The sequence below is a fragment of the Opisthorchis viverrini genome (genome assembly GCF_000715545.1).
Source record: "Opisthorchis viverrini unplaced genomic scaffold opera_v5_24, whole genome shotgun sequence".
NCBI lineage: Eukaryota > Metazoa > Platyhelminthes > Trematoda > Opisthorchiida > Opisthorchiidae > Opisthorchis > Opisthorchis viverrini.
The window spans coordinates 868376-878734 of NW_008751680.1; positions in this window are offsets into that span (position 1 = coordinate 868376).

Sequence of the window (10359 nt, forward strand, 5' to 3'; positions counted from 1 at the left end):
TAGCCTCATGCTTGCGGATGAACCGATTGAGGTAGTAGACAAATTTGTTTGCCTGGGCAGCTGTATCAGTCCCGGTGGTCTCGCGAAAGATGACATTTCCATCCGGATTGGGAAGGCCAGAGCAGCTTTTGTGAACCTACGTCACCTGTGGTGTAGGCGTGACATCAGCTTCTCTGTCAAGGGTCGGGTTTGCAATACTGTGGTGCGCTCCATACTACTGTATGGATCAGAAACCTGGTCGCTGCGCGCCGAGGACGTCAAAAGTCTTTCAGTGTGCACTTTAATGAAGGGAACTCAGGTATGCTACTTCGTTTCTCTTAATTGCTTTTTTGATGAATTTGTGTAAGTTTCGCATGCTTCATTCGTCAACTTGTAATTCCTCAGAATATAGCTGCTGACGCACGTTCTTCCTATGGAGTCCTGAATATGATGAGGTGCTCGAGGCAGCTCACTTGTTAAAGCGCGAACTTACTGACCGGAAGGCCAGCGGTTCTAGCTCAACTCCGGCATCTCGATCGTTCCTGCCTAGGCTTGGGCAACCAGGTAGTATCTCAGCCCTCGCGCTTCCTTCTCTCTGAGTACGAGCTAGTCTGAGGTCCCACACAACCACTTTTACGTGGTATTGGATTACTCGGTATAACCATAATTATGGGACAAACCCATGCGTATATGTTGCACAGCCTGACGAGGATATGTTCCACACAATCTCGAAGTGTATGTGTACGCCAATACACTTCCTGCATTGCTACAGTGCTTGGTAATTGAGTCGGTGGACGATTGAGAAAGGGATCTTCGGGCAGCCCAAAACCGAACTGATCCGTTCACTAAGCTCATTAGGAATATGCAACAAAAGCTTTCTTCGGCGATTATTTAGTGCTGGTGTGCTCAAGTGGGTTCTTAACACGTTCTTACAGGTGCCATTGGATGTTTATCAGCCGTCCTCGCTTTTTAAATAAAGACCCATTGGTTTTGCAGTCTAGCCCAACTAAGACAGAACTTGATTTGTCACGATGGCGTGTTCTTATACAGCAACAGGAACATTGCTGGTAGCTTCAACCTATCCTTTAACCGGATCACATTCAATCTGTACTGTGTGCACTCAAGGCTAAATTGTAGCTAATTCAAGGCAGCTAAGTAAAAAATTTGCCTACTAGCATGATGGATGGTGTCTAGATGGCTTGAAATGTGATTTTTTGAGTGGCAGTCTATTTCTATTGTGGTGTATCCTGGTGGGGAGGGGTAATTCAACCAGGAAGTCTCTCCTCTCCGGTGCGGGTCGTGATGGTTCAGTGGTTAAAGTGCGAATTTAATCGGAAGGTCCGCGGTTCCAACCCGACCTCTCCATCTCAACGTCTCTAGGCTTAGACAATCTGGCAGTATCCTAACCGTCGTGCTTCCTTCGGTTGGTATGGCAGCTAGACGCCAAAGGGTGTCACAGCTGAACGATTATTATTACTTGTTCCTCTCCGGTTAAGGCAAGTTTGTTTTCCAGAGGGAAAACTTTCGTGCATTCAAAATCCCCTCCTATTTTCGGAGTTTCCTCGAAGCGCGGAGTACAGTAATATGAGTGTATGATTTTGAGAGGCATTGAAACTTGGCGGATGACCGATCCACCAAACGTCCTGATTCTTTGTAGCACGGTACGACCGAATTGTATCTGCATTTGTTAAGGAGGGGTACAAACACATGGTGATTAGGATGATCGACTGAAGCACTCGCTTTGGTAAATCCCAACACTAACGTGACTGAAGTCATTTTGGTCGTTTTGAACTGACACTCGGGCGTAAATTTTGCCATACGGAATGTAATGAGGTGGTTTTGTTGACGACACTAGTAAGGCTACTGAAAGCTCCTCGGAAGCTTACGATCTTTTTCGCTTTTCTTGGGACCCATCAAATAGGCACATTCTCCGTCGGTATCACTCTGTAGCTGAGCACGGAGTTGAAAGCAACTGGAGTGATGCGTTCAGTTGCAAGTTAACTTGGTGCCAACGATAGGCTCCATGAATCCCGTTTGCGGTGACCTTCAGGTAAATGTGCGGTAACTAAAGGCGACCTTTGTACAGTCTACCCTGTTGAAAAATATCTTAAACGGAAGATCCAGTTTAGTGTTATGTTATCACCAGCTCAAGTTGTAATGTGTACGACAGCGAAGCATCGGTGTTTAACACTGATGACATGTTGTCGATGATGGTGATGTAATGTGTCGTCTAGTGAGTTTTTGGACGAAGTGGTACCAAAGTTCCTTGAGAATTTTGTTCTAATTTTTGAAGTGGTTAACACTCGAGTGGTCAAATTGGATGCTTCTTACTGCGATGCACTGAACAGACGAATACAGTTTTGTGACAGCGGTGGATCACTCGCGCCACACTGGAAAAACGGTGTGTTCGGATTCGACTACTCGTACGAATGGTAGTCACACTTGACATCACAGTATACTTCACTTTATCTGGTCACTGTCAGCGATCTACACTGCAATAACTTGGATGGTTGGTCCACTTTCAATCAATCAATTAATTTATCAGCTGTAAACCGTGTGCCATACGCACATTGGTTCCAGCTGCTTCATTTTCGATCACCGGCCCAATTTGGGGAAAACCGGTCTCTGAAGCGAGCGTTAACCACAGCGTGAGTAGAACATAAGGTTGACTCAGAGACTTGGCCCACCTGGAGAGCCCCACGAAGGACGAAACCGGTCATGGCCTGTATTCGGTAACTTTATGAGTGGTGTGTTCCGCCAAGAAAACTGCTTCACCTTTGGTCAAGTCAGTTGCAACTCCACTCACAAATGGAACAGAAACGAGTTGGGAGATTCCGATTGGTTTCATTCGCAGGAAAGTGGGAGATATAGCCAACTATCGGAGGCGATCACGTGATCGGTTCGGGAAACTTGGTAAGCTGCGCATTGAAAGCGATAACTTTGATGCGCGTGATTTAGCCATATTTGTCAGTGGCATTGGTCATGGGCGAGGTGAGTCCCGGTGTCCCCATACAGGGAGGCGGACCGCCCTTTCTTACTGTTTGGCGTTTTCATACTTCGTTGCCATATAGACTCCGCCTCTCGTGTGCTTCCACTCTACGGGTCTGGGCGAAAAGAGCTCTTCGAAGCCGACCCTCCTCTGACATGCGGACTACTTGTCCTATGGAGCGTAAGTAACTCATCCATCGCGGGAGAGTTCATTTTTCCCACAACCATGTGGTGTACTTCAGCATTTCTAGTCTTATGTTTCCACCAGCCCCGGTCAATGAAAGACAGTCAATCATTGAGGGTAGGTTCGACGGGCCATTCAATTGTCCACCACGGGACATTATCTCATGGGATGCGTTAACTCTTGGGACCCCAATTTAGGGCCGGTTTACTAAAACTCGCTCTGTATAGGTTGTTAGGTCTTTTCGGCCATCAAAGGTCGAATGAATTTCCGCATTCTAGAGTCAATCGCATCGCGATACTTCCACATGGTCAGAGTGCTCGCTTAGGTCTATGGAAGCATCGTTCTCATCTGAAGTTAAACCGATATAGTATGAGTTTCAGCAGCTACAAATTTATCAATAAGTTACCTGGGGAATTGGAGAGCTTGATCATACGTCCCGCTGATCCTCAGCATTTTTCGCATCTTGCACCCCTTTGATTGTGTCGCTTCAGGTCGTCTTCAATCTCAAGTTATGCTGACCCAAGAAATCTCCACGCAGCTGGTAAATTGGACTACTATTATTATGCTTTACAAAGACAGCTGGGAAGGATGGGAAACTTTGGATATTTCCAGGAGTCTGGTAGAGCTAACAGATGTACAACAAATGTCCAGAACAACTTCGTTTACCCGCTTTTCTTCATACCCAGTTAAAATACCTGGCTCGCAAAGAACCGAACATAAGCCATTGAGGGGTAAATACGTCGGGCTATTTCATGATATGGAGTGATTAAGTCCCTATTTTGTCAGATAAACCAAATGACGCATTCTTAAAGTCAACACAATACGACGAAAATGATGTGGAGGCTAGAACCACTGTCACTTGTATGCAGTTTACGACTGACTATGGTGAAATCAAATTACGACTTCATAGGTGTTACGAATAGAATATCGATTCTGATTGAGCGCGAGAACAAGAATGAGTGGCGTAGAATGAATAGCGCTTTACTTGTCTAAGAATAGACGTACATAAGCTGAAAATGAAGGCGAAAGCATGGTTAATACAAAACGATAATGTGAGCACAAAGAATATTCATGACATTCACCCTGGCCGTTGGATTGTGTGTAGAGGGATAAATTGGGTACAGGTATTGGATGAATGATTGTAAAAATCTAATGAGTAATAATGAGTGTGGTTAGGCTTCTCGATTTCTTAAAATGTAGGGCCGTGTACGCTGCTGGAGCCTGGCTAAATCAGAGATGCTAGGGTCATATGTATCTGGAGATGCAGGTGCATTGCCGGGGCACGGGGGTGAGACTGAAGTACGATCAATATCATCTCCAATGTTATTGAGCGGAGGCGTGTGCAAGTCAGATAGAGGGGGTGCATGAACACCATTGTCTTCATTGGGTGAGGTACGCGTGGGATCGTTGACATGTGTGTGATCACCACAAGGAGCGAGATGGCGGACGGATACAGTGCTTTCTTTCCCGCCGGGAAAACGAACACGGGCGTAATGTGGATTGCTATTTATTAATTGGACTTCCTCAACGACGGGCTCATACTTTGAGGCACGGTCAAATCTCCTCAGTAAAACAGGTCCTGGAACAGTGAGCCAAGTCGGTATAGATAAACCACAGGATGACCGGCGTTCAAACCGGAATATCCGTTCATGTGGAGTAACATTCGTGGAGACGCAGAGAAGGGACCGTATAGAGTGGAGGGCATCCGGTAGAGCCGACTCCCAGTGACAGATTTGGAGGCCTTTCGTCTTGAGTCTAAGCTGGATTGCGTTCCAGAGTGTTCCGTTGAGGCGTTCGACTTGCCCGTTCCCCTGGGGATTATAAGAAGTTGTTCGGCTGGTGCAAACTCCCCTGTCATGTAGGAATGTGGACAGTTCGTCAGATATGAATGACGAGCCACGATCCGAATGTACATATGCAGGCATGCCAAACAAAGAGAATAACTCACACAGACATTTAATAACTGTAGACGCACATGTATCTACGCAGGGAAAGGCAAACGGAAAACGAGAAAACTCGTCAACGATGGTAAGGAGATACCGGTTTCGAGTAACAGAAGGTAGAGGTCCTTTAAAATCGATGCTAATTCGTTCAAATGGTTGGGTCGCTTTGATGAGCGTAGCGGGGGGTGGTTTGTAAAACTGCGGTTTGATGGCGGCGCAAACCGTACACTTTGTGGTGATGTCCTTGACATCTTGGAGAGAGAACGGCAGGTTTTTGGAAAGAACAAAGTGGTGCATTCGAGTGATTCCAGGATGGCACAAGGAATCGTGAATTTCTTTTAATTTATCATTGCCGATCACATTGGCGCATAGGTTACGCGATAAGGTGTCAGCAACCAGATTGTCTTTTCCAGGTCTGTAGCTCACATCGTAGCTAAAAGCGGAAAGTTCCATTTTCCATCGCTGAATTTTATCATTTTTTATCTTACTTTTTTGCGAGGAACCATACATAAAGGAAACTGACCGCTGGTCAGTGATAAGCTTGAAGTGCTTCCCGAAGAGATAATGCTTCCATTTACGGATAGATTCAACGATGGCGTATGCCTCCTTCTCAATAGCAGAGTGATTCTTTTCGCTCGGTGTCAGTGTTCTAGAAAAGAAGGCCACCGGTTGGCCGTTCTGAGTCAGAGATGCAGCAATGGCTATGTCTGAGGCGTCAGTCTCGACAACCAATGGTGCGTTGTAGTCGACTGTCACAACCATGGCGTTCTCTAACTCCTTCTTTAAATTTTTGAAAGACTGTTGCACACGCTCCGGTAAGGGGAAAGTCTTATTTCTGACAAGCACACTGATTTTGTCAGAGAAGCATGGTATCCATTGCGAATAATAAGCAAACATACCAACAACACGTTGTTGGGATTTAGCGTCATGTGGATGAGGGAGTTCACGAATAGGTTTCATTCGTTCAGGATCTGGTTTGATAATTCCTTTAGAGACTTCGTAGCCCAGAAGGCGTATTTGTTTGGCTGCTATGATGCTTTTCTTACAGTTAAGGGTAATTCCATATTTTCTTATTACTTCAAAGAAAGATTTGAGGTTCTGGTCATGCTCACTTTGGGTAGTCCCACAAATAGTGACGTTGTCGATGTAAGCGTAGGTGCTACTTAGGTTCTCAGACTTGATTATTTGGTCAATAGTACGTTGAAAACATGCTACTCCGTTGGTTACACCGAAAGGAATACGACGGAACTGAAACAGCTCTCCGCATGCTTCAAAAGCCGTATACGGTTTATCTTGCTCACTGATTGGAACTTGATGGTAAGCACTCAATAGGTCTAAGGTGCTAAAGACAGTATGACGGGAAATTTCTTCGATCATTTTATCCAGTCGCGGTAACGGATACGCGTCTAGGTATGTGAACCGATTAATGGTTTGACTGTAGTCCACTACCATGCGTCTTTTGTGGTTTGAATTTTTCGTGACCAGTACTTGAGCCCTCCATGGAGAACTCGAAGGTTCGATTATACCTTCATCCAATAGTCGATTAACTTCACAGCGGATAAATTGTTCATCGTCCGGATTATAACGTCGCGATTTTGTAGCAACAGGCTTGCAGTCGGGTGAGAGGTTAGCAAAAAGAGGAGGTGACTCGACCGCAGCAGCAGGTAGACCGCAGAGGGTGAATGGACCTCGGTCCCCACCGAATGTGATTTCAACTTTGTTATGTAGACCAAGGAAGTCATGGCCTAGCAGCAGGTCAGCACATAGATTGGGTAATACCAATAGTTTGATCTTTTTGTAAACGGTGCCCCTGTAATCGATGGATGCGTAGCAGTAGCCTCTAGTTGAACACGTCAGAGAGGTAGATGCCATGGTAATCACAGAATTGTTAGCATATACCTTCCAGCCATGTTTACCAACCACCAAAGGAGATATGTAACTGCTCGAACTTCCTGTGTCTATGAGGGCCTGAAGCGATATCCCGTTCACCTTTATGCTGGTCACCGTGCGAGACAGGCAGTTCGGGGCCGCAGCAGTCAACAGGGAAGATAAGGCAGAATCCATCGTGCAATTTGAGTGATTCTTTACAGATTTGGATCGACAAACATGTTGAAAGTGGCCTGTTTTGCCACATGATTTGCAAACTGCTTCTCGTGCGGGGCATTTTGACCGTGGTTGTCTGGAACGATCTCAAAAGTAACATATCTGCGAATTGATTGACGAGAGATAGGGTGTAGAATCAGGGGAGATTGAGTGTGAAGGGGTAACTGTAGATGTCTGTAAAGGTGCTGCAGCCGCAGAAAATGATATCGCCTGGTTATGTGAGTATGACTGAGCTTGTTTGTGGACCAATTCTAATGACCTAGCCAATTCATGTGCTTCACCGAGAGTGAGTTCGTTTTGAGCCAGAAGTCTTTCTCTGATGGTAGTACACTGAAGTCCGTTGATTAGAGCATCGCGTACACTTTCGTTTTGATGGTCAATGGTGGACACCGCCTTGAAATCACAATTTTTGGCCAAGGATTTAAGCCTCTGAACAAACTGATCAACATCTTGACTGGTGTCTTTTTTGCAAGTTTGTAGAAGATGGCAAACATAAATTATATTCTTAGGACGAACGTACAACTCTTCAAGTGTACTGATAGCTGATTCGTAATCTGGACAGTCAGCGATATAAACGTATACAGGTGCATCCACAAAATGGATCAGAGTTTCGAGTTTATTTAGATTGGGCGATTTGACAGTGCCCAGAAACGTTTGGAAGGTTCGGAACCAATGATTCCAAGACGTTGTTGCGTCTGGAGAATTAGGATTTGCGTCGAAACACTTGGGTCGCAGCAACGGTTCCATTGTATTCTTAGACAAGTAAATTGTTACGAATAGAAAATCGATTCTGATTGAGCGCGAGAACAAGAATGAATAGCGCTTTACTTGTCTAAGAATAGACGTACATAAGCTGAAAATGAAGGCGAAAGCATGGTTATTACAAAACGGTAATGTGAGCACAAAGAATATATATGACACCGGTTATCCGGCTCAAGCTCAATAACTCGACATAAAAATGGTGGCTGTTTGTAATGTGGGATAATGTCCCAACGGACTGCAGTTCTGACGCTGAGAAGGATGCCGTCTATTGGGAGTTATTCGGGCTCATTCTTCGACTTCGGAGCACTGCCATTGTAACCCTTGCGGGTAATGTCGTCTGGACTCCTTTAAATCACATTCGGGCGGTCGATTTTGAGTCGATGTTCCTCTAGTTGTGTGCTGATCGTGAACTTTTTCTGACCAGTAGAAAGTTTCGGCACAAGCGTTCACACCGCGTAACCTGGAGGCTACCAACTGAAAATTGACCGTTGACCCGGTTGAACTACGTGCCCATCAGCCACCGGTGAGGAGCCACAATTCAAGACTGCCGTAACTTCTGGGGCACACAACTTGATACCGATCGCGCCATGGTGCGTGGACGCCTGGCAATTCGTTTTCCTATCAAGTCATTGCAAGCCAGTAAGAAGTATACCAATCCACCATCTTTGAGGAGCTGCAATAGCTCAACAGTATCTATCTAAATTAACTCATCAACTCTTCAGTGAACCAATACCGTCCTGGCAGTGAGCACGTGTATGGAGCGTGGCACAATGTGGAAGGAGTTATGATGGCGTTCATTGCTGTCCGTTCGGCCTCTCGGATTCGGCCACAAGATCACGGGATATAGTCAAGGTCTCTAGTCGTTATTGATGCCAGGAAAGCCATACCAGCAGGCAACGAGTATGGCAGCGCACTCAAATGCCAAATAGTGGAGCATCTCAGGAAAGAGTGAGACATCGGGAGCTTGGGAGATGGAGAAGACTTTTGCTACCGGAAATGGCCGTGCCCTTTATCGACTGATACGATTGACTGGTCCTAGGAAAGCAGTGGTCAATGAAACGGTAAGTGAAAAAGGTGGCTCAGTAATTCATTCGCAAACACGTCGACTAGAAAGATGGATCGAACTTTTTGGAGAAAAGTTTAGCTGGCCTCCTGTAAGACAGTCTTCAGAGTTGGTGCATACGGACGAATGGAGTGTAAACCTTAATCGCCCATGGAAGAAGAATTGAAGTGGGAAATATCGGTACTGAAACGCTAGGAGACATTAGGACCAGACGGTCTGCAATCAGCCTTCAAAAAGGTGGAGAATCCTTGGTGACCAACCTAAAAAAAGCTCGTTGGTGTGATACAGAGTAAAGAGAGAGTGCCTGCAGAAGACTGCATTTATTCCTATCTTCTACGTGGACACTGAGCGAAAAACACTGGCGTCATCCTGGTAGCTATGGTATTGAAGGTGCTGCTCTCTGGCCTTATGCTTTGAAGGTTGACTAAACACATGGAGAGGCGAATCTGTGAAAACCAAGCTGGTACGTCGATCAATTTTGCACTCTCCGACGGGTTCTGGAACAGCGACACGTCTTGCAGCAACCAACAATGGTTGATTTGAAAGCTGCCTTCGACTCTGTGAACCGTCAGGCACTATGACAGTGTCTGTGGAGCAGACTCTCCTTAAGGCACTGTACGCCAACTCCCGTGTGAAGGTCTACGGGAGGTTATCGCCTGAGTTCTCTACATCAAGTGGTGTCATTCAAGACTGTCCTCTCTCATCTTTTACCTTCAATTTTGTCACTGCTGTGATTATCGAAGACTCGCCACCAGCCTGTAAGGCCTGTGGAATCGAAATGCTCGGGTACGCAGACGACGCCGTCATCATGCAAACAATCTTGACTAGTCCAAATAGCTCTGTCTCACGGTTTGGCACGCACTTCGCACTTGCAAAGTGCAAGTGCTCAAAGGATAGCGAAATTTGTCGGTATTTGACGATCGGTGCCTCCGAGGCTTTGACCGGCTCTAGTGGGGAGGTGGGATACGTAGTGCTAAGGTACGCCAGATGGCTTTTAGGAAGAAGGAGATTTTCGGTTTCATAAGTTACACTCGGTAGGACACGTGCTGCGCGTGCTAGAGGATCGTGTGCCCCGCAGAGCCTTTTTGCTTATTGGAAGTGACCAAGAGATGGCCAATATAACCTGGCAACTAAGTATGAAAACAGTAACCAGTAAACAGTTGGTTGACCACTGCCGCTTCCCTGGATGGGGACGTCTGGACAGTGACGCTGGTAGAAACGGCCTAATCGCGCATTCAGTGGCAGTCGTGTATCAAAGCTGTCTCCTTCAATGCGCAGCTACCAGTTCACAAACTGACTGAAAATGCCGTCGCTTCCAATGCTTGGCTGTATCTCCC